Genomic DNA, 25,199 nt, shown 5'->3' with positions numbered 1-25,199 from the left:
GAAATAATAAAAATCAGAGCAGAAATAAATGAAATAGAGACTAAAAAAAAAAAAAAAAAATCAATGAAACCAAGAGCTCGTTCTTTGAAAAGATAAACAAAATTCCAAAACCTTTAGCTAGACTCACCAAGAAAAAAGAAAGAAGGCTAAAATAAATAAAATCAGAAATGAAAGAGGAGAAATTATAACAGACACCTCAGAAATACAAAAGATTATAAGAGAATTCTATGAAAAGCTATATGCCACAAATTGGATAATCTAGAAGAAATGGATAAATTCTTAGACTCATGCAACCTTTCAAAACAGGATCAAGAAGAAATAGAGAATCTGAACAGATCAATCACCAGAAAGGAGATCAAAACAGTAATCAAAAACTTCCCAAAAAATAAAAGTTCAAGACCAGACAGCTTCTCTGGTGAATTCTAATAACATTCTAAGAAGACTTAATACCTATCCTCCTCAAACTCTTCCAAAAAATAGAAGAGGAGGGGAAGCTTCCTAACTCATTCTACGAAGCCAACATTATCCTGATACCAAAACCAGACAAGGACAAGACAAAAAAAGAAAATTACAGGCCAATATCACTGATGAACAGAGATTCAAAAATCCTCAAACAAAATACTAGCAATTCAAATACAACAATACATTAAAAAGATCATACACCACGATCAAGCAGGATTTATTCCAGGGACACAAGGATGGTTCAACATCTGCAAATCAATCAACATGATACACCACATTAACAAAATGAAGAATAAAAATCACATGATCATCTCCACAGATGCAGAGAAAGCATTTGACAAGATACAGCATTCACTTATGAAAAAAACTCTGAATAAAATGGTTATAGAAGGAAAGTAGGTCAACAAAATGAAGGCTATAAATGACAAACCCATTGCTAATATCATTCTCAATGGAGAAAAACTGAAAGCTATCCCTCTAAGAACAGGAACCAGACAAGGACACCCATTTTCCCCATTCTTATTTAACATCGTATTGGAAGTTAGCCAGAGCAATCAGGGGAGAAAAAGAAATAAAAAGGATCCAAATTGGAAAGGAAGAAGTGAAACTGTCACTATTTATGGACGACATGATTGTGTATATAGAAAACCCTAAAGAATCCACTAAAAAACTCTTAGAAATCATAAATGAATACGGTAAAGTTGCAGGATACAAAATCAACATATAAAAATCAATTGCATTTCTATACACTAACAACAAAGTAGCAGAAAGAGAAATTAAGAATATAATCCCATTTACAAGTGCAACAGAAAGAATAAAATATCTAGAAATAAACTTAACTGAAGAGGTGAAAGTTCTGTACATGGAAAGCTATAAAACATTGTTGAAAGAAATTAAAGAGGACACAAAGAAATGGAAAGATATTCCATGCTCTTGGATTGGAAGAATTAACATAGTTAAAATGTCCATATCTCCTAAAGCAATCTACAGATTCAATGCAAATTTCCAACAACAATTTTCACAGAAATAGAACAAAGAATACTAAAATTTGCATGGAAAAGCAAAAGATCCTGAATAGCCAAAGGAATCCTGAGAAAAAAGAACAAAGCTGGAGATATCACACTCCCTGATTTCAAAATATACTACAAAGCCATAGTAACCAAAACAGCATGGTGCTGGCACAAAACCAGACACACAGATCAATGGAACAGAATTGAGAGCCCAGAAGTAAACCCACACATTTATGGACAGCTAATATTCGACAAGGGAGCCAAGAACACACAATGGAGAGAGGAAAGTCTCTTCAATAAATGGCTGGGAAAACTGGACAGGAACATGCAAAAGAATGCAAAAGAATGAAAGTAGACAACTATCTTACACCACACACAAAAATTAACTCAAAATGGGTTAAAGACTTGAATGTAAGACTTGAAACCATTAAACTTCCTTTTTTTCTTTTTTTAGACTTTTTTTATTTTTCCTTTTTCTCCCCAAAGCTCCCTGCTACATAGTTGTGTATTTTTAGTTGTGAGTCCTTCTAGTTGTGGCATGTGGGATGCTACCTCAGTGTAGCTTGATGAGCAGTGCCATGTCCGCGCCCAGGATTAGAACATATGAAACCCTGGGCCGCCGAAACGGGGCATGCAAACTTAACCACTTGGCCCCGGGTCCGGCCCCAGAAATCATTAAACTTCTAGAAGAAAACACAGGCAGTACGCTCTTTGACATGGATCTTAGCAGCATATTTTCAAGTACCATGTCTGAGCCAGCAAGGGAAACAATAGAAAAAATAAACAAATGGGACTACATCAAACTAAAAAGCTTCTGCACAGCAAAGGAAACTCTTGACAAGTGAAAACACAACCTAACAACTGGGAGAAGATATTTGCAAACTGTATATCTGATAAGGGGTTAATATCCCAAATATATAAAGAATTCATATATCTCAACAACAAAAAAACCAATAACCCAATTAAAAAGTGGAGGAAAGATCTGAACAGACATGTTTTACAAAGAAGATATACAGATGGCCAACAGGCACAGGAAAAGATGTTCAATGTCACTAACTATCAGGGAAATGCTAATCAAAACTACAATGAGATATCACCTCACTCCCATCAGAATGGCTATAATTAACAAGACAGGAAACAACGTGTTGGAGAGGATGTGGAGGGAAGGGAACCTTCATACACTGCTGGTGGGAGTGCAAACTGGTGCAACCACTATGGAAAGCAGTACGGAGATTCCTCAGAAAATTAAAAATAGATCTATGATATGATCCAGCTATTCCACTCTTGGGTATTTATCCAGAGAACGTGAATTCACAATAGCCAAGACTTGGAAGCAACCTAGGTGCCCACCAAGGGACGAATGGATAAAGAAGATGTGGTATATGTACACAAGGGAATACTACTCAGGCACAAGAGATGATGAAATCTGGCCATTTGTGACAACATGGATGGTCCTTGAGGGCATTATGCTGAGTGAAATAAGTCAGAGGCAGAAAGTTAAATACCATATACAATCACTTATAAATAGAAGATAAAAACAACGACAAACAAACACAAAGAAACAGAGATTGGTTTGGTGGTTACCAGAGGGGAAGCGGGGTTGGGGAAGGCAAAAGGGGTGATTAGGCACACGTGTGGTGATGGATTGCAATTTGTCTTTGGGTGGTGAATATGTTGTAATCTATACAGAAATCAAAATATATAATGATGTGTACCTGAAATTTATATAATGTGATAAATCACTGTTAGTGCCATAAAAAAGAATAGAAAATAAAAGCAAAACCAAGTTAAAAATTGTGAGCTCTATAATCTTTAAAGGATGACATCAGGGGTCTGATTCTTGTATTCTTAAGGGCAGACATGGAACACTCCAACATTCTGTGCCAGAATGACCTCTGTGAAGCGTAATATTTCCTTTTAAATATTTAGACATCATGATAGTTTTCTGTGGTTTCAATTCATAAAACAAGGATTTTTAAAAAAAGCCACAGAAGCAGAGCAATGTTTTCAGCTGCCCCTTCCTTTCGCTACCTTGCTTTTAACCCCTGTTAAATAATTAGTCCCAGACCTTATGTGAACAACTCAATTAGCACCTTCTTTCAGAAATATGACCACTGTGTAAACATCTCTGGATGAGCATATACAGCAATATGGAAAAAGTTCACCAACTCTGAGTTAAGGTCAAGAAATCTAAAGGAATTAGCATGAATAAACAAAGATAAGAAACGCTAGATAGCTTACTCCAGGTTTAACTATGTTGCTTCCACAATACTTTTGCTGATATTTCTCCTTTGTCGAGACTCATCTTTGGCTGTTTGCCATGTCAGATATATTCTCGTGGCCCACATGTGCAAAGATCCTTGTTTTGTGATACCCAGAAAACTGTTTAAGTTTTGGAAGTTTCAGGAGAATCATGGAGTTAACACAGGGAACTCTAGTTCAGTGTGTTTGTTTTCAGCTGATTTGCTTTCTTAATTGAGTAATCCAAAACTAAATTATTTATGTAAAAAAGAAGATATTTAGCTATGTTTACACTTGAGCACAATTAGCTAGTTCATTTTCTTTCTCTTCAGGCCACCTCTCACTCCCCCTCCAACACACACACATACTGTAACCAGTTAGGTTATAATAGAACAAGATAATGTAATTATTAGTCACTTATTCTGCATCATGGATGCGAAGTGCCAAGAAGTGGTTACCTTGACTCAATGAAATTTCCTCTTTCCATGAGATTGTAACTTAGGGAAAGGAGGTATGGAGCATGCAGAGGGCACAGCAGTGAGCCTGAACTGTGCACTGAGAGTAACAATTCTAAGCCATGCACGTGCCCCAGGACGCTGTAGTAAATGCAGACACTTCAGCCTTAAGGCCCTGTGCTCACAGGTGTGTCCTTTCCTCATCAATCTCATTTGTTTACTCCCTATCAAGAGCCAAATGTTTCAACTTGACGTTTCTCACATACCACGTGCTCATTTTTTCATTCTGTTGCCACTGCGAAGCTCTCATCTACAGACGAAGTCACGTGACAATGAAAAACAAATAAATGTCTAAGTAGCCACTGTCTTTAACCCTTGCCCCCAACCCCCTGGGCCCTACTATTCCCGCCTAAATGGCTCTTGGGCCACTGTGGTCCTGATGGAGGTGGTGACGAGGAGATGCTAGAAAGCGCCTAGAAAGCTGGAATGAGTAAAGTGATGGTGGCAGTATGTATGGAACTGACCCATGTCTAGACTGCAGAGAGCCCTGGGATGACAGGAGAGTGGAAACAGCCTGAGTAAGTGGCTTGGCTTGAGTTTGAGAGAGAAGTTTCTAGAGTTTAGTGTGAGGGAGGAAGGAGATTTCTTTGGAGCAGTGTTGTGCATAGCTAGCTACGTCTACATCTATCTGTCGATATGTGTATAGACGTATGTACACGCATGTCGTGTACGTACGTAAGTCTTAATCAATAAAGACCTAATCTTATTTTCAATTATTTTTGATATCAACAGGATTTATATTAAGTTGGTACACGTCAGCATGGGCAAACTGATTGTTGACAGCTATTATCTGTTCTGACTGAGCCAGTTGCTTCCGTTTGGCTGGTGACCCCACATTTGCAGCTGTGTAGACCCACCCATGGGATTTTCTGGGCCTCTCACAGTTCAGAAACCAAACGGATCAAACTTAGTGCTGCAGGGGGCCTCAGAACCTCACATCAGCACTACAACTGGCATCGTTCTGCTCAGTGGTTCAACATTCAAAGAATCACCTCTGACCCTCAGAAAGGGCAGGTTCATAGGGTCTTCACAGTTGGTAGAGGGAGAAAGAGAAGCGATAGGTAGCGTTGTATCAAATCTGGGGCATCAACAAAGAGACTGAAGGTGTGGGCAGAGGAGTCAAGACGCACTGCCGGGAAAGGGCACTGCTAACCACTCGCCTATGTCCCGATTGCGTCTGGGCTGGCCATGCATTTGCACAAGCCCTATCCTCACTTGAAAGTTTCGTAGGTGCCTTTGAGAAAGTTCTTGTAGCTGCCGTCTGTTGCCTCACCTGATCACTCATACCCTGTGCTCTCCTCCCCTGAGCACGTGTGTCAGATGCAAACACTTGACACTTGTTAAAGTGGTCTTAGTAAGAATTCTTGAGTGTTCGTTTTCCAGTGTGTGTGACCAGCCACCCTAGTGTATAGAATGTGGACACTGCCTAATTTAACACCCTTATTTTGAAAATCAGAGAATAAAAGTTGTCGAGAGAAATTATATAATTACCTATGTCCCTCTGATCCGGGATCAAATTCTAGTCCAGGGATGATCCTCCCACTACAGCGTCTGTCTCAAACTGCACGTTTCCTGAGGGAAATTATCACAACCAGCGCGAACTTCTCACTTGGTTCTGTGCTTTGAGAACAATACACTGACTTTATCTCTTTGTTCTATGAAGGCTTGGGTGAATATTCATAATATGTCGAGTAGAAAAACCATATGATCCCATTAAAAATATATATGTAAACATAATTTTAAGCAAAGGAAAAATTCTATGTTCAAGTCAGTAAATACTCTTCTACAGTGTCAGGAGAGGCAGTAAAAGAATGGACTCTGGAACCCCATGGCCTGGGCTGAAATTCTAGCAGAGCAGTGTTGCACAAGTTGCTTAGCATCTCTGTGCCTCTGATTCCTCATCTGTGTAATGGGAACGATAACGCTACCACTTCATAAGGTAGTTCTAATGATTGCACAAGATGATTTGTCTTAGAGCAATGCCTAGCACACAGCAGGGCTGCATGCGTTAGCTATTGTTATTATTATAATGTTTTGTGGCTGAGGTTCTCTATAGCCCAGATTTAAAGAGTAAGAGAAAGTTGATTTAGATTTGATGGGATAACTGTAACAAAGTTAAAACTCAGAAAGGGAGGTTCTTCAGGGGTTATTACAAGTAACCTACATGCGCTATGTACCCAACATCTTGGTCACAGAAAAATTTGAAAGTACTAAATATTTTTTCATAGATCAGCTTGTTTGGACCAGTTCTATATTTATCAGCATGTGTTATCTCTCTTATAAACAAATCCTGTCCACCAAAGCTGGAAAGAAAAAAAAAGCTAGCAAGCATTCTAATTCAACAGATTTTTTTTGACACTCAGAAAAGTTCAGTCTTTTATAGCATCTTTGGGCCATATTGCCTTGGTTATCTTCTGAGACGAGATGTGTAAAAGTACATAGTTATTTTATGGGGCTCACAATGGCATCTCAGAAATAGGAGATGAATTCGCATTTCCAATGGGGAACTTTTTGCCTGGCTATTAAATCAAGCCTTAGTGGAAAATGAAAATCATTATCAGGGGCTGGCCCCATGGCTGAGTGGTTAGGTTCATGTGCTCCTCTTTGGTGGCCCACAGTTTGACAGTTTGGATCCTGGGTGCAGACCTACACACCTCTCATCAAGCCGTGATGTGGTGGCATCTCACATAGAAGAACTAGAAGGACTTACAACTAGGGTATACAACTATGTACTGGGGCTTTGGGGAGGAAAAAAAAAATAAAAGAGGAAGATTGGAAACAGATGTTAGCTTAGGGCCAACCTCCCTCTCTCTCTCTCTCTCTCTCTCACACACACACACAGAAATGAAGAAGGTTTTTTTAAAAAAAGGGAAAATCATTATCAATAATTCTGATAATTATTTCCCTCTCAGATAGCTGAAATTATAAGGTATTTACTTTGTAAAATAATTTATTGATAAATTCTCAGCCATTGGAATGATTTAATATCTAACATTACTTCTAGACAAAATTCAGCTATTTGCTTCAGGACATGATGGACTTCCCTCAAAATAACATTGTTTCTTTTCTTAAATATATAAATGTACATAAAATAATCTGAAGTCATCAAAAAAAGTGTATAAAAGCTGAGTGCCTTTAGAATGGCAGAAAGGTCACTTTGTCCAAAGGGTGTTGAATTCTGGGGGGAGTGTCTCCCTGTCGTTTACATCTTCACATATTTGCTGAGGCTTAGCAAGGACGTCTTGATGGTTCTGTTGGGCGGGATAGTGCCTGCCGCTTCCTGAAGAAGGTTGTAGTTGTGGAGTTGTGGAATTGTGGAGACTGCAACAAACACTTGTGGTTCTAATCAAAGAATCCTTCGACGTGCTCAGACTTACTGGGAGGGGGGAGTTTCTTATTGTCTTTAGGTCCAGAGGCACTGGGGATTCCTAGTCATAGGATCGCTGTCACCTCTCCTGGTTGCAGTGGGGCCTGAGTGCTTTCCCAAATAAGACGAAAATGAGAGCCAGGAGTCAGTAGCATTTCCTTTCTCAAAATAAGATTTGATTGGAATGACTTAACTTACTTGAATGATTAATGTAAATATTTGGGAAAGCTGGCTTCCAGGAAATACATAAGTGCCTTGAGGATTCTGAAAATTATCTTCGAATTCTCTCAGGAATGCAAAAGTGTGCGGGTACACTAAATATCAAGTGGCAGGAACTATTCGACAATTTAACCCCTGTTAAATCAGTGGATCAAAAAAGCAGCTGGAAATTATGTGTTCATAAGGGAATGTGGATGTTAATATAAACAACAATGACAGAGTGGATGTTCCAAGGAGATTTTAAAAAGCAGTTGGTTCAGAGGTTAGTTGTAACAGGTCTGAAAAGGGCAACACAATGGCACAGTCATGTTTCTCCTGAAAGTTTTGCAGTGAATGAATGAGGGGCTCCGGAGAGAAACTGTTTCCCAAATCTGCAGCAGGACATTCCTAGATTCATCTTTATGTTTCATGTAAAAACTCTTTCAGTAGGATGAGTATTTCCTCAGCTAGATGAGGTGGTTAAAGCAATTATTCCTCTTTAGTCCAGTGCTGCCAAGAATTCATACTAATAATTAATAACACGCTGAATGAATATTTTAAAAACTGCACTGAAAAAGCCTCAACTCAAAAGTTAAGAAAAATTTTCAGTAAGCAGTGGCAGGGAATCATTGCAGACACTCACAGAAGAGAAGCATAAAAATTGGTCTGTTAAAACCAAGCAGGATCAGAGACAGTGGCTAGTGTCATTGGATTCTTAGGTCATTAGATTATCTTGGCTCGCTCTTTACTTCGATGAGCCATGGTGCTTGCTTTGGGGCCTGCAAGCAAACCTTATGTGGCAAGAACTGACGTATGAATACATTTTCAGTACACCACTTCGTGTTATTTCACAGGCCTCTAACATTTGGCCCAGCCCCAAATAATCTCTAGTAGGCTCCTCAATGCCTTCATTTTTCTTTTGTAATACTTAATAACTTCTTTGGGTTGGTTTCTATTTAAGCAGTTTTCCCACATCCAGGACCAGAGAGATCCTGAATAAGGAAAGTTAAGCTCTCCTAAAGACTCAAACAATGTATCTTTGTAGGTCAAAGGAAAAGCAGGAGTACAGGAGAGTAGACATAATCGGCACTCATTCCAAGCCAGAGTTTTCACTCTTCCCTTCCTTCCCCATAAATAAAATTAAGTTTGGGGAAAAAGATTTGGAAAAATATTTGAACAAAAATTTCATCGCAAGCCCTATCCCTCCGCTTCCTCCTGCCAGAGGCCCCCAGGGGCTTGAGTGGTGCTCTCCAGTGGAGGACTCTGGAGGAGGAGACTCTCGGAGAGCTTAAGTGTATCTGCTTCAGTAGGTAACGTTTCCGGGCCACACAGAAGTGGAACTAGTTTTCTGGATTTGCCTCCCAGGCTGTTTTAACTCCTCCGGGCCTTCTGGTCCTCTCTGATTACAGGAAGAGGGCACTCTGGATGTTCTCGAAGGTGATTCTAGATCAGGATTTCCCAGCTTCAGTACTACTGACACTTTGGGCTGGATGTTTCTCTTCTGTGGACTGTCCTGTGCGTGGTGCGATGTTTAGCAGCACTCCTGGCCTTTGCCCATGCAGTGGCATCCTCCCTAGTTTTGACACCTGAAAATGTCTCTAGACGTTGCCAAATGTCCCCTGGAGATAGGTTGCCAGATAAAATATAGGATGTTCAGTTAAATTTGAATACCAGATAAAAAATGAATAATTTTAAAATATGAGTATGTCTGAAATATTGCCTTGGACATATTTGTATTGAAAATCTATTTTGATCCTGTTGAAGAGGATGTTCTGACTTGGTAAATATCAGAATGTTCAAGCCACTGGGCTCTGCGGTCAGACCTGGGTTCAAACCCACCTCTTCCTAGCTTTGGGTCCGGGGTGCCCTGTTTCACTTCTCTAAGCCTCAGTTGCCATACCTACCTTTTAAAGTTATGAGGATTAAATAAATCATTTTATATGAAGTGGTCATGAAAAAAACCTTCTTTGTTCTTTATCCGAAACTCAGATTTAACTGAGCATCCTGTATCCACTGCTGATTTCCCTCTGGGAAGACCAAGCATTTGCTGAGGGCATTGTCAAAATAGGAGAGAGAGAGAGAATGAGAGAAGTGTTATGTGTGAAAGAATTAGATATTTTTTAAAAGCACCAGGGTAGAAGCAGACACTATGTGGGAAGTTATAACCTGTTGAACTTCTTTTGGATTCCATATGGGAGTAGGATGAAAGATAATGGTTTCAGGGCTGAGGGTGTTTAGAGTTTTAAACTCTGTCCTGCTTTTAGGATATTTTACCCCGTGTCAGCCATGACTCAAAGTGGAGGGATTACCAGGGTCCCTAACTCCCTCTTTCTCCTCTAAGCTCCTGAGAAGTCAGAGAGGGACAACAGAGCTGTAAGGAAGTGTGCCTGGGGGAAATGGGTGATCGGTGAAACAGAGATTCAGGTACATGTCATTAGGTTGTGCCGAACCCGTCACACTGCTTTTTCCACTTGTGCCAGACTCATCTGATCAGTTTAGGCCTCTGGCATTTTTTTTGTTGTTGGGACTTCCTATCTTCATGAAAGCAGGGGGTTTGAAGATGTAGTATAATGAGGGAATCTTGAGGGTGTTGGATCTGGTGAAATGTGGCAGTGATAATTGTGAGCCTGGAGGGCTCACTGGTACTGAAGAATAGAGGAATATGTTATCACTGATATCGATGGAGTTTCTCAGTGCTTATTAAAGACGTGGAATCAAACACTGAAGACACTAAACAGCATAAAATTCTTCCTCTCTTTTACAAACTTCCAAATCATTTGGGAAAGTACTACACGCAGACAGAAAAAATAGCAAAAGGAAGAGAAAACATATGCTAAATGATGAAAGATTGTTCACACGTTTGATGTTGTAAGAGTTCAGAGGAGGAGGTTCCACTTTCTTCCAGTACAGAACTCGTCATCAGCATTGTTGACATTTTGGGTTGGAGAAGTCTTTATTGTGGGAGGCTGTCCTGTGCCTTGTAGGATGTTTGGTGGCATCTCTGGCCTTTACTCATAGAAGCCAATAGCATCCCCTACCTATTGTGATAATCAAGAATGTCTTCAGACATTGCCAAATGTCCCCTGGGGAGGGAATCTTCCAAAATCCCGGGGAGGAAAATAGCCTGGCTTGAGAACCACTGGGCTAGTAGTGTGTGGGGAGACTTCTCAAAAGAGATCGTATTTGAGTTGGGCCTGGGAGGATGGGTAAGATGTTGAAAAAAACAGAGAGTTGTGGTGGAGAGCGTTGTAGGTGAGTGAGACGGCAAGAGCAAAGATGCCAAAGTGAAAAATCAAGGGTAAGTTTGGAGGATAGGAGGCAGATAAATTTAATTAGAGTTATTGTTCCTGTGGGACACAGAACGTATTTTAAGAAATGGAACATATTTTGTGTCCTGCCTATGCCCACAGCACCTAAAACTGTTTGGCTTTAGTAGCTGTTCAGTAATTAATTGGTGATTTGATTTGAAAGGTGATCAGTATCAAGCTCAGAAAGGCCTTGAATGAAAGTCTGAGAGATCTGAACTTCTCCTGGTGGGCAATGCGCAGCCCTTGAACGTTTTTCGAGCAAGGGAATGACACGGTCTGGAGAGAGTCAGGCTGTTCTGGAGTCACTTTTCTCATTGGTGAGATAAAGGAGTTGGAATTGAGAGCAGTAAGAGCAATTATTCAAAAAATCTTTTTGCTTCGCGCTTAGAAAGCAACTTTGCCTACCTTTTCTGATTTGATTGCGCCCCTAAAATTTAACATCAACTACATAAAAATTTTTTTTCTTTATTTTTCTTCCTAACTACCACTGGTGCTTGGATACTGCAGTGGAAATGGGCTTTGAATATATTTCATGCTAAGAAAAAAAAACCTCCCCCAATTTTATTTTCTTCATCCCTCAAGATGTGATGTCATTCACAGGCCTGGGCAGCTGGTTCACCTCATGGGCAAAGACACAGTTGAGTGGCCCTCTGTCCTTGGCAGGAGGGGCGTAAACCTGGGCTCCTTTCTGTGTCTGGGATCAGGGTTGAAAGCATTTCCTTTTGCCTCCTCAGATGAATAAGTGGCACTGTACAGGCATTAAAAGAGCTGTCTGTCATATGAATTTGGCATTGTCCCCTCCACAATCTCTTGAAAGTCTGTTTATGGTACCACAGGAATAGTCCTTGACCACTCGGTTCTTTCCATTCCAAAAGAGGCCAGACAGCTTTCTTGCTAGTGCTCCCACCTCCCGGGTGCTCTTTCTGTTTGCTGCAGGATCTGATCTCGGCTTGTGGAGAAGTTGCATAATTTAGGGGGTTATGAGGTAATACGGAGCTCAGCTTTCTCTTCCCCAACCCCCAAAACAAACCTCTCTTGTTCCTTGGGTTTCTCAACATCTGACTGATGTTAGGACAAAGATGAGAATAAATTAGTTGAACCAATGAAAATGGAACTTGGGTAATTAGGAGACTCAACTATGGCTAAAAACGGTTTCTGCTAATTAAAGACATTGACAAGCAAAAGATCGTGAAAGTGTTCTAGAGTTGGTCATCAGGAAATCAGGCCTATGGTAAAAATGTTTCTCATAAGAAGAAAGAACACTGGGCTTTATGGAATCCAATTAAATTTCTTGAGTTGAATCCATAATTTCATCCTGGAGTATTTGAGACAGTTGTTTTTTGTTATTCCTATTTGTGGTAGGCAGAATGACCACCCAAAGATGTCCACACCTTAATCCTGGCTCCCATGAATACATTATGTTACATGGCAAAAGAGACTTTGCACATGTAATTAAGGTTATGGATCTTAAGATGGGGAGATTATCCTGGATCATTCAGTTGGAACTAACCTAACCCTATGCATCTTTAAAAGCATAGAATTTTCCCCAGCTGGAGGCAAGAGAGATGCGACAAAAGAAGTCAGAGAGATTTCAAGTGTGAGAAGGATTCAATGCACTGTCGCTGGTACAGAGATGTGGGGAGCCATGTGCAAGAATCAAAGACAGGCCTCCAGGAGGTAAGGGCCTCCCAGCTGGCACTTGGCAAAGGAACAGGGACCCAAGCCCTACAACTTCAAGGAAGTGAATTCTGCCAGCAACCTGAATAAGTTTGGAAGCAGATTCCTTCCCAGAGCCTCCAGTAAGGAATGTGGCCCTGCCAACGCTTTGGTTTTATCCTTGTGAGACTCTAAACAGAAGACCCAACTGAATGCACTGTCCCCAGATTTCTGACCCACAGAAGCTGTGAGCTAAGAAATAAATGTTGTTTTAGGCTGTGAAATTTATGGTAATTTGTCATGGCAGCAGTAGAAAGCGAATGCATCATTCTCTGTCATCGTTTCTGTCTTCATTACTGTCACCATCATTGTCATAATTTATTGTGGATTTGCATCACATATGACATGGCACCAAGTGCCAGGCTTCCTCACTAGATTGGGAGCTCTTGAGGGCAGGGATTTTTTCTCTCTTTTAAAAATTTCACCTACAAATCCCTAGCAGCTCAAATAGTATCTAGCACATACTATGTGCTCAATAGACATTTCTTGAATGACTGGATAGGACTACAAAAGAATTTTCAATAATATCCCTTCCCTGGTGGAGTATAAAAATCCAGCTGGAGAATCAAAATCTCAATGTAAAAAAAGAACCCAAATCAACAGGAAAAAACAAACAACCCAATTAAAAAATGGGCAGAGGATCTGAACAGACATTTTGCCAAAGAAGATATACAAATGGCCAAAAGGCACATGAAAAGGTGCTCAACATCACTGATTATTTGGGAAATGCAAATCAAAACTACAAGGAGATGTCACCTCACATCCATCAGAATGGCTATAATTAACAAGACAAGAAATAATAATGCTGGAGAGGATGTGGAGAGAAGGGAATCCTCATACACTGCTGGAGGGAGTGCAAACTGGTGCAGCCACTATGGAAAACAGTAGGGAGACTCCTCAGAAAATTAAGAATAGAACCAGCATATGACTGAAATCTTGTCATTTGCGACAATGTGGATGCACCTTAAGGGTATTATGCTAAGTGAAATAAGTCAGGAGGAGAAAGACAAATACCATATGATCTCATTCATATGTGGAAGATAAACAACAACAAACACAAACAAACAAACAGATACAGAGAACAGATTAGTGGTTACTAGAGAGGAAGATGGGGGAGGAAGGGCAGGCAAAAATGGTAAAGGGGATCATGTGTACCACGGTGGATGGAAACTAGACTTTTGGTGGTGAACACAATGTAACGTATTCAGAAGTCAAATTATAATGATATACACATGAAATCTATATAATATTATAAACCGATGTTACCTCAATAATAACAATAATAAAAAAACCCAAAAGACAGAAAAATATAATTTAAGTACCAAATGAGAGATATGGGCAATACATACTCTAAGTTTCTAGTGGGATAGAGGTTGCAGGGCGTTGAGGTGGGGAGAGATTTCATGGAGGAGATAGGCCTTCAAGTAAGAAGAGGACTTAAGAAAGTAAGGCAGAGGGGGAAGGACAGAAGAAAAAGAGACAGCCCCGAAATTCTCCACAGAGTAATCCAAGACGGCCAGCTGGTGCGTGTACTAGTCTTGGCTTAAGCATGGTGCGAAGACCGCTGTGTCATCTGCACATGCCTTGCTGGGAATTACTGTGCACATTTTATAGTACATTACATCCACCACTGGGGACCAGAGTTTCACTTATCAACATTCTGTGTCAGTTTTTTCAGTCTTCTCTCTGTCCCTTTCTCTCATAATAATGTGACATCTTCATATTGAATGGTGTCATACCTTACTTTTTTAAAAATAAATTTTTAAGCAAAAGTAATATATATTCACTCTGTACTACTTGGGAAAAAATAAGTGTAAAGAAAAAAATCAGAGGCCGGCCTGGTGGCGCAGCGGTTAAGTTTGCACTTCCCGCTTCGGCAGCCCAGGTTTGGATCCCAGGTGCGGACATGGCACCGCTTGGTAAGCCATGCTGTGGCAGGCGTCCCACATATAAAGTAGAGGAAGATGGGCACGGATGTTAGCTCAGGGACAGGCTTCCTCAGCAAAAAGAGGAGGATTGGCAGCAGATGTTAGTTCAGGGCTAATCTTCCTCCAAAAAAAAAAAATCATACACAATTTCTCCACCTGTAAATAACTGCTGAATAGTTTGACGTATTTTCTAAGATTTGTCTTTTTGAATAATTTACATACTATATAGTCATGCATCACTTAGCGATGGGGATACATTCTGAGAAATGTGTTATTAGGCGATTTTGTCAATGTGTGAACATCATAAGTCTACTTACCCAAACCTAGACGGTCCAGCCTACTACACACCTAGTTATACAGTACCGCTCTTATGGGACCACCATTGTCTATTGAAATTGACCGAAATGTCGCTGAGTAGCACATGATTGTATTAACAAAATTAGCATTAGACTGAAGATACAGTTTTAAATCTAGTTCTTATTATATGTGTAATATCCCAACAGATAAAGTATAATTTATTTAATAATTCCCACACTACTGGTCATCAAAGTTGTTTTCAACGTTTTGGAATTTGGAACCTAACACTATTACTAAAACTTTGATAAAAATCCTTGTCAATAAATTTCTGGTTGCATCTCTATGTTTTAAGAATCAAGTCTCAGAAGTTGAGATTATTGGATCCGAATGAATGACTATTTTTAAGGCTTTTTATACAATTTGTCAAATTACTTTGTAGAAAAAAATGAGAAATTTGTTTTTGTACTACCTCATATCAATTCACAGTGTCGTCAGTCATGTTCAAGGGTACTCATCTCACCATACCCTCGCCAGCATTTAGTTTTCTAATTCTATCTCTGTTGATAATATTTTATTTTTGTTTTGCTGTAGATTTTACTAATTTTCAAATGCACCTTTTTATATCTATGAAGTTAATCTATTTTTATGTTAGAGTGGAAATTCATTTATCTTCTTTGTCAATCACCTATTGATGCCCTTTGCTTATTTTTTTGTATATTAGTGTTTTGCATTGATTTATAAAAGCTTTTATATATTATTAGTTATTGATATTTTGATTATTATATTAATGATCGATCAGTATGTTAATGATATTTTTGTACATAGTACTTGCAAATAGTGTTTCCATTTTGTAATTTGCCTTTAAATTTTATTTATAATGTTTACGCAACAGCAACATTTCAAAGTAATACCCCAACCTAAACATCATGGCTTAGTTTTCTTTAATTGTCCTCGAATATGTTGTTCCCTCACTCCCTGCCAGCTCACCCTACTCCTGCTGCCCAAACATGGAACAAAAAGTCTACTAGAATTTGGACTTACATTACTTCCGAAGTGGTGTAAATTGATTGCATCACTTATATCAACCACTTCTTGAATTCAAGAGGTGTTCTATAAATATTTTATGGTTATTTAATAAACCCAGCAATGAATTGTCTTTTAGAATAACCAGATATATCAACTTAGTACTCAGAATTATATGCATTTTAACCTGGAGTAACAGGTTCTAACTGCTTATCATGTTGCTCTGAGTGAAATCCCAGACTCCATTGATATTTCAAATGAGTCATAAACACACATAGCTTTAAAGTTTGCAAGATGTAAGCTGGAGTTGAAGATGGAGGCATTCATTCTGAGGAGTGGCTTTGGGAACATGTCTCAGAATTTTTGCCACGGTAGTCAAATAAGCGTCATTATTTGGGAAATCTATTTCCTCCACTGTGCTACTCTTGTTAAGGTTTGATCAGATTTGTGTTTAGCTGGGCTACCTAGGCATCTATTTTTAAAAGGATTTATTTATAATCTCATTTATTTAATAGTAGCACAAAGAAATTAATCATGTTTCATTTTAGAAGAATTGAGAACAGAAATACCAAACACATATCCTTGTGACCAGGAATTCTGATCCGTGAGTAGAGGTTGTTCAGGTGTTGTGTTAAGGATTCTGGGAATATGTTCAGCCTCAGCAGCCAAAGGATGTCACAACCAACTAGTGATCTGGGAGGAAGGTGTACAAAATTCATGCTGTGTATTTATTAGCTCATGGTAAAGTAAATTTAATTAATTTCAAAGTTCAAATAAAAGAGATTTTCAAATTCCTTTAGTGTCCAGCATGCCATCTGGGAAGTAAAATTACAAAGCCATTTTTCCTCATTTGTTTTGCAAGACGTTACTCTATTTGTAGAGAACAACTTTCCATGTAAATAGTTTGATATTACAATTATTTTAATTTTTTTCTATTTGAAAAATGCTGATGAAGAATTCTGAGGAAATTCCCTTTCTTCTAAACTGACACCTGGTTTGATTTTCTCAAGGGCTCAATCTTCAAAGAATAGGAAAAGAAGCCTGATTTGCATTTGTGTCAATATCTGGGTCTGTGTATGTTTTAAAATGTAGTTTGCTTTTAAGATGAAGGTTTAGTCCATGTAACCTCACCTAGATGTTTAGCTGAAAGACCTTGAGCCACGGTTGAAAACTAAAGATCTTTCCAAAGCTTCCTTGACCAAAAGCCCATACTCCTGCCAAACAAAAGTAACTTCAGCTTTTTTTAGTTCTCGTTATTAGCTTTCAAAATTCACCATTGTTTATTCCCTAGACAACTAGCCTCCATCTTGTATGCTGTCCTATGACTATTTAAAAAATCTCAACTTGGTAAAGCAAATCTCGTCTATACACCCAGTGACGGGAAACACTGCTCTCCTCTCCTCTTCAAAGAGTTGACGGAACCTGGGGGCTCCCGACAGTTTCCCTCTGCTGACATTGACCTGCTCCAAGGTTCTTCTGAGATTTGAAAAACCAGTTCTTGGCTCAACCTAACATGCATGGTGAGCAGTAGTTTTCACTGAAAATGCTTTCTGCCAATTAAAAACAAAGGAAGAAGATAGACTGCAAATGATTTTCAGGGAAATAAGTTCAAGTTTTATTACCAGTGTTTCTTGCAGGAAAAAAATTATTCTTTAGAGAAATCTAAAAATCTATTTTTATATGTTTATAACTATTTTCTCTCTTATCTTCCTACTTACATTGAAACCTCATTTTAGCTAAAAATATGTATAAGTTCTTAATACCACACAATTTTGTAGACCAGCTGTGTTCATATCACCTTTGTGCTTCAATCATTTCTTTTTTAGTTTTGACTAAACGTCTCTTCAGAATAATATGCTACTTTTTTGGAGGCAAGTTGTCTCCTCCCTGAGGTTTGGTGACTTCATTTGATATGACACCAATGTTAACCAAGGAAATGAACGTTGAATATTGAAAAACCAAAAGGGAAGGTGTTTTAAGTCATTGGGCAGACTCTTGGCACCAGGTTTTTCGAAGCAACTGGCTCAATTAGCCAGTCCAGGAAATGTGCCACATTGTGTGTAGAGAATTCGGCTCTCCAAATTACACAACTGGTAGAACGCTGTGCACTGGGTCTACTTTGTTGGGGAACGTCATCCTTGGCTCAAATTCAGAGAGATTCATCATCTTCCCAGGTGACACTAGGGCAAACCAAGGTTAGTCTCCTTTTATTGCCAGGGAGAGATTGATGGTTGTGGGTAGAAAATTATGCAAAAGTTGGCCGTTTTAGCTGCCTGGAGCTTTCAGGTTTGTCCAAGTGAAAGTCAAGGGGTGTGAACCCAGGTAAATTAAGTGTTTACACTAAAGAAGCCACCACGGCTTTGAAACCACTGAGGTGCATAGCCCCATTCACAGACAGCATGCCATTCCGTACAGCCACTTTTCTCTGTGAGCGACTGTGAAATAAATGTAGGTTAGCTCATTTACGTTTTGGATTAAACATGTAAGAGGGAGATTTTTACCAAGATAGGTAGTGGTTACATCCACAGCATTCAATTAATAAGAAACACAGTTATGTCACTGTAGAGAATTCAGGCTTTGGCTCATTAAGTGTAAGAATTCGTTATATTTTATGATGCAGCTGCAAACACTACTTCTCCATAATGGTTAGCAGAGTACATGCTTTTAGGTGTGAAAAGCAAGATTTAAATGGTGAATGAAACAAGGTGGGGTCCTATTCTCATAAGACGCCCAATAATTTCAGAAAGTGAAAGTGCTGTGAGTTTTAAAAACTGAATAAATAAAAATCTCTTAAGTTTTTTTTTTAAGAATTGGCACCTGAGACAACATCTGTTGCCAATTTTTTGTTTTTCCTTCTTTTTCTCCCCAAAGCCCCCAGCACATAGTTGTATATTCTAGTTGTAGGTCCCTCTGGTCGTGGCGTGTGGGATGCCACCTCAGCATGGCTTGATGAGCAGTGCCATGTCTGCACCCAGGATCTGAACCAGCAAAACCCTGCGCCGCCAAAGCAGAGTGTGGGAACTTAACCACTCAGCCACAGGCCGGCCCCTAATTTAAGTTTTATCTTTATAATTTAACCAGTCTCATTATACGTTTTGAAATTAGTTCTGAAAGTACTCTGCGGCATGACCATCCTCTAAATTTCATAACAAATATGCTATGGAGACTCGGAAAGCTCATATTTGTAAGATTCAGCAAAATAATGAACTTATCATATTAATGGAATCAGATAGTTTGTTGTTGTTAACATGTATTAAGCACAAACAGATGGACTGTGCCAAAAGAATAAATGAAGAAAGCAAAATGTATTAAGAAGACAGATGTGCAAAATATACTGTTAATTAGTTGTAATGGTAACAAGAATAGTCTTATGATTTTGCAGAATGGAATCTAGAAATATATAGGCTATGGGAACCTGGCCGGTCCATTTATTCAATATTTAGCAAATATCCAGTTGCCTACAATATGCCAGGCACTGTATTATGTGCTCGGAATAAAAATATTTAAAAACTTGGTTTCTGCTTTCAAGAAGCTCACACACAGGCAAATGAACGTGGTAGTGGCCATAGTTACATGCGAACAACATTCGGGGAGACTAAAGAAAGAGTCAGCTAAGTTTTCCTAAGGGAACCAGAGAAGAGAAAGTCATGCTTGAGTTGACACTTGAAGGAAGAGTGGGACTAACGGTGGGGAGGAGAAGGAGAGAGGTCCATAGGCCAGAGAAAGGGCGATGTTCAGGGAACAGAGATTAGTTGGGCTCGGTTCTTTGAGGGGAAGGGTGGGAAGAGAATGGAGAGAGCTTGATAGGGTCTAGGTCGTGTAGGACTGTAGAATTACTTCTGGGTCATAACAAATGACTGAAGAATCTCGAGCGGAAGATTGTTGTGTTAAATATATTTTTCTGAGAACTCTGCAGAGTAAGAGTTGGAGGGCCTGACCCTCATGGGAGAGTGGTTGTTGCAGAGGTGGGAGGAGAGGGGATCCAGGTCCGAGGGGGAAGCCAGACTACACTGATTACTACAGTTTCCCTCCGGTGGGCTCATCCCTGACTGCCTCGGCTTCAGCTTTATGCTGGACTGAAAGCCAGTGGAGTGCCCTGTGCGCTGGCCTGGTTCTCTGTCATCAGTCTCCAGTTCTGAGGCGATATGAATAACACACAATTACAGGGAAAAATCCCAACAAACTCTGAGGGGGGTACAAGTTACTTTATTTTTCTTATATTTTGTTACCTAGTTTTGTTGGACTAGAACTTACAAAATTTTTTTCTCTACAAATATACACACACAGTAACATAAATCAAATTTAATTTATAAACAAATCTTTGAAAATATGGTCAAACCTATGCCAGTCACACACTGGAACAGGCCCATCAAAGCCCCATTGTTATTAATAAAGTAGTCAAATATGTGAAGTGTGCGGCTGAGGAGACGAGCTAGTGAGTGACAGGATATATGAGTGACTATAGAGCAGCTTGAAATGGCAGGGACGCCGATGACAAAATTCCTGTGGGTGCTATATGGGCTCATTTGTGGCTGCTGTATGAATGAGAAGTCGGTCCAGCACAAGCTCTCTGTTAAATTGGCTATTTGTGTTTAACAGTAATAGCAAGTGGGAGACTATGCACCTGGCAAGTGCAGTAAGTAGGATCCGAGCTTCTGCAGATCGACTATTGAGAGCTGGTTCTACCAGAAATGGAGACCATGAGAACCAGAGACGCTCAAAGAACACTGTTTTCTTTTAATTGGCTTTAATTGGCTCATTTGGGAATCCCAATCTGTTTATTATTAACTGAACAAAGTGTTTCTGAAAACTAGAGGCAAATAGTTAACTTTTTGATGGGCCTGATGGTGCTTTGGGAAGGGGAGATTCAGCAGGTCAGTTTTGATCTGAATGGACCGGTCTTCATAGACTTGTGTTTGAGTTGCTCTGTTCACCATTATTTGCATTTTTACCTCTACCGTTTATGAAGCACTTTTGGCAAGATGGCGCTGTGCTGAGCAGTCACCACATGCCAGTTCATCTTGTCTCTCCAAAGCTCAAGTGGTGGTCAGTTGTTATTATTATCCCTGTATTCAAGCAAAGCTGAGGCTTAGAGAGGCTCAACGGACTTTTTGCTGAGTGGCTCACTCTAAATGTGAGAAAGAGGCGAAAGAAACTTTAAAGGTAATCTATTTCGTCAACAACTTAGAAGCTAAGCAGACAGGTAGGTAATGTGACATCAAGAGTCCATGCCTCAGCCAAGGGGACAGCTGGTTTCCGTTCCAGCCTCTGTTGCCACATGGGAATGTAGGCCCAGTGTGCCAATCTTACATTTTTTGAAGAGAAATCAGAAATCTGGATGAATGTGAAATTTCCTAATTTTTAAAACATGCTAAACAAACAAGGTATGTTCAAAGGCTGGATATGGCCAAAGGGCCACCCTGTTAACAACTTCTAATCAAGTACAATCCCATTATTTTCCAAACAAGACAGAGAGAGACGAAGTGAGCTGCCTAATGTCACTCAGCAGTCAGTGGTATAGCTAGGAAGCAATATGCAATACATAGTCCTTCTATTTTTTTCTTAAAGCATGTTAGATTATGAGATGTCAAAACATTTAAGTTTTTCCAAAACTTGAAGTGTCTAGCTGAGAAAATGAGCTAGTGAGTGACAGGGGATAGAATGACTATAGATTTTTGGAAACTATTTAAAAATTGTTTGCTTCCTTGATATGTTCTATTGAAAATTGATTGATACTTATAATGCTAATGCTTTCGGCATAAATATTTATAAATATTTGCTTTTCTTTCTGATGACTGCTTCTGCTTAATGATTTTATAAAGAGCTTTAATTTGGAGAATAAATTTCTAAGGAAAAAAGAAAATCTATGGGTTGATTTTTGACTTTTGTTTAGTGGATGCTTCAGGAGCATAATGAATTCTAACTCCAAATTTTCTAATAATCTTCATTTTTTTGTTTGATCTGAAAACTGAAAAAATGAGTTAGGGAATTATTTTCCCAAACAGTGAAGAAACTTTCCACTTTCACTTTCAGATTTTCCTCATGGACCATAGCAATTATAGAGTCATTCTCTAGCTTAACTTTTAACATTTTCTCCCTTCTTTGTTTCCACTCTAATGGTAAAAAGATGGCTCTCGTGGGCACTCCTTGGTCCTCCATTCATCAACTGGTTGTCAAGGAATTGGGGAGGGGCTACTCCGCTGATACCACTGGCTAAGCATCCTGCATCCTGCATGCGTGCCGATGTGGATTCCTGTGGATGAGCGTTTCGGGAAGGAATGTAAGAGAGATGGAGTTGGAAAAGGGAACAAGTTTCACTCTTCTATCATGCTCATTTCTTTTTTTTTTTTTTTTGAGGAAGATTAGCCCTGAGCTAACTACTGCCAATCCTCCTCTTTTTGCTGAGGAAGACTGGCTCTGAGCTAACATCCATGCCCATCTTCCTCTACTTTACATGTGGGATGCCTACCACAGCATGGCATGCCAAGTGGTGTCATGTCCAGACCTGAGATCCAAACTGGTGAACCCCGAGGGCCACTGAAGCAGAACGTGCGCACTTAACCACTGCCCTACTGGGCTGGCTCCCATTTCTTAAAAGAAGTCAGTGGAGTCAAAGGCTAGAGGGACAGCACGGTGGGGGGTTTTCCCCGTGGGCCCTCACCGATGTGCTCTCGTGGAGTCATGCGATTCTGGATTGCAAGGAGCCAATCTTGCCTGCCGTTGCACTTTGTAGAGGAGGCTCAGCGTTTCTGTTACTGCTTGCACAGCTTTAACAGACAAACGTTGTTAAACAGCTTCAGTAAGCCCAATCACAGTGGAAACTCTCTTCATCCGCGCTTCTCCTGTCCTTTCTGCACTGTCGCAGGCCTGGCAGTAAACCTGCTGGACTTGGCTTGAGGGCTGGGGAAGGAAGATGGAATCCTGAATTTTCAGGTTCTTAGGGTTTTATTAACTGGGAGTTAACCATTTTAAAAGATCAGCTCATATCTCATAGTGCTTTTATCTCATTTTCATGTTTGCCACAATGCATTTTTTTAATTATTTTGAAATGACTTTAGATTTACAAAAAAGTTGCCAAAAGAACCCACAATATAATTTCAAAATGAATTTCGTTAAAAAAAAATCCAGAAGTTATTATTTATATCATCTACTCAGTGCATTGATTATACTTTTTTTTACCAAGTTCAATTCCTAAGATATTGACTTCCATACTGACAAGAAAAGAAAGCCATCATAGCAATAATACATAGTCATGCAAATGCATATATTTTCCTGTTGACTCAGGTGACATACAGTGCTTTGCATTCGATAGGTTCTCAAGAATATTTGTTGACTGATGTGTTGAGTATAATAGGAAGGATTTGTTGACACATCTTCCCTCTTTAATTGAGAATTACTACTTAGCAATGGCCTAATTTGTATTTCAGTGTTAGGAACTGACCGTCCGCTAGTTCAGATGCATGGTTCCTCCAACCCAGAACCTTATTTTGAATAGGGGTACTGTGTTAGTCTGTTTGGGCTGCTAAAACACTGACTGGGTAGCTTCTAAACAATAGAAATTTATTTCTCACAGTTCTGGAGCCTGGAAGTCCAAGATCAGGGTGCCAGCATGGTCGGGTTCTGGTGAGGGCTCTCTTCCGGGTTACAGACTGCCAACCTCTCCTTGTGTCCTCACATGGTGGAGGAGGCAAGGGAGCTCTGTGGGGTCTCTTATAAGAGCACTTATCCCATTCATGAGGGCTCCATCTTTATGACCTAAGCACCTCCCAAAGGCCCCACCTCCTAACACCATCACACTAGGCATTATGATTTCAACATACGAATTTTGGGGGAACATCAACATTCAGACCATAGCAGGTCTCCAATGACCTGTTTGAAAGAGTATAGCAGTTGCTCTCTAGAACGTTTTAGTCAAAGGCTAGTGTTGTACGTAAATATTTCCTAACTTCTTTTTAGTATCCTATTATACATCGATCATCCGTTTATTTATCTAAATCCATCTGAGCTGCTTAATTAATCCCAAGGGGTGACTATCTTCTACTTGTTACTTTTCATTGTCCTGTGTCTTCCCTCCTGCTTACCTGAAGGACTTCTGCTATGTTTGCACATTGTAGCTGTTATTCTGTGCTTTGAGAGACAGAGAATGTGAGTTTGTGCACTCCAGTCATGCCCATATTTGCTTCCTATCCCTTTAACCTTTTCTCAGAGCTCTACTGGTAGCATAGATTTCCTCCTCTCAACAAGCTGGGGGCATTGCTGCGATGTAGGACCTCTGTGCTAATATGCTGAGGGGGAGAATCAGACCTCTGCAGACATTTCGTTGGAGGTTATTTGGGGAGAATGAATATTGGCCTATCAAGTTGATCGGCAGCCTGTTTGTAACCCTGACTCGGGCAGAGCTTTTCTATTGGAGGGTTTCAAAATTTATGTAGTTTCTGAAACCTTCAGTCGCTTTTTGGCTTTCCTGATTTCTCTGTAATATTTGGGAAATCCTGCAAATCCTCCATCTTTTTAACGAAGAGCTCATGAGTAGAAGCAATGTTCTAGAAAGTCCTTACGATTTCTGAGGACTTTTGAGAGGTCAGTCTACATTTTCACATTCTTCAATTTATTTGAGCCTGAATGGGGCCACGTTTTCCAGGAGAGCAAGTAGAATATGCTGGTGTCCATTCCATTTTCTCAAGCCCTGGCTTTTCCTCCTTAGCTTAATCCAATTACACAAAGATTACGCTTGTACGTTTTGTGTAGGCCCTGTGCTAACTGCTGCAGGGCTTGTACAAGTGAATAAGACAGCTTTTGCCCTCAAGCAGTTTATGACCTTGTGGGATAAAAGAAATGGCAAGTACATCAAAGCTGTAATATGCAGACAAAAATAAGTGTAATTTCTGTTTCGTTTTTATTCCTTACTTGGGTTAAATTTATCTAAAGCTTTCTAATCAAAGCCCTGTGGAATAAGGAGAGTAAGAAGAGAAAAGCAAAGTCCTTGGGCTGAATATGTTCGTCATGTGCTGTGAATAGTCTTGCTTCAAAGTGTGACGTCCAGCTGTTGGATTTATCTCATAGCTCAGTGAATGACAAAAATCGTAATACTGTATTTTTTATAGCTTCACTATTTATATGTAACCTATGATGAA

At 39.7% G+C, this 25,199-nt stretch overlaps 1 protein-coding gene and 1 long non-coding RNA gene across 11 annotated transcripts in view; one reads left to right on the top strand and one right to left on the bottom strand.

Annotated features, from left to right (window-relative positions):
- LOC138915985 (uncharacterized) overlaps window positions 1-23,808 on the bottom strand; it is a 37,671-nt gene extending 13,863 nt beyond the window's left edge. The window contains exons 1-2 of one of the 2 annotated variants that reach the window (XR_011422553.1): window positions 23,637-23,808; window positions 22,727-22,965 (exon numbers count right to left, since the gene is read on the bottom strand). This is a non-coding gene — a long non-coding RNA (uncharacterized lncRNA). Of the gene's footprint in view, window positions 1-20,795; window positions 22,966-23,636 lie in introns of those variants that run through there. The other variant, XR_011422552.1, reaches the window with a different exon arrangement.
- The window catches only part of FILIP1 (filamin A interacting protein 1), a 222,941-nt gene that overhangs the window by 62,976 nt on the left and 134,766 nt on the right, over window positions 1-25,199 (top strand). The gene's annotated exons all lie outside the window — the stretch shown is intronic.

This window comes from Equus caballus, chromosome 10 (genome assembly GCF_041296265.1).
Source record: "Equus caballus isolate H_3958 breed thoroughbred chromosome 10, TB-T2T, whole genome shotgun sequence".
Lineage (NCBI taxonomy): Eukaryota > Metazoa > Chordata > Mammalia > Perissodactyla > Equidae > Equus > Equus caballus.
Note: the sequence above shows the minus strand (reverse complement) of the source record. Positions and strands in the feature narration are given on the sequence as shown.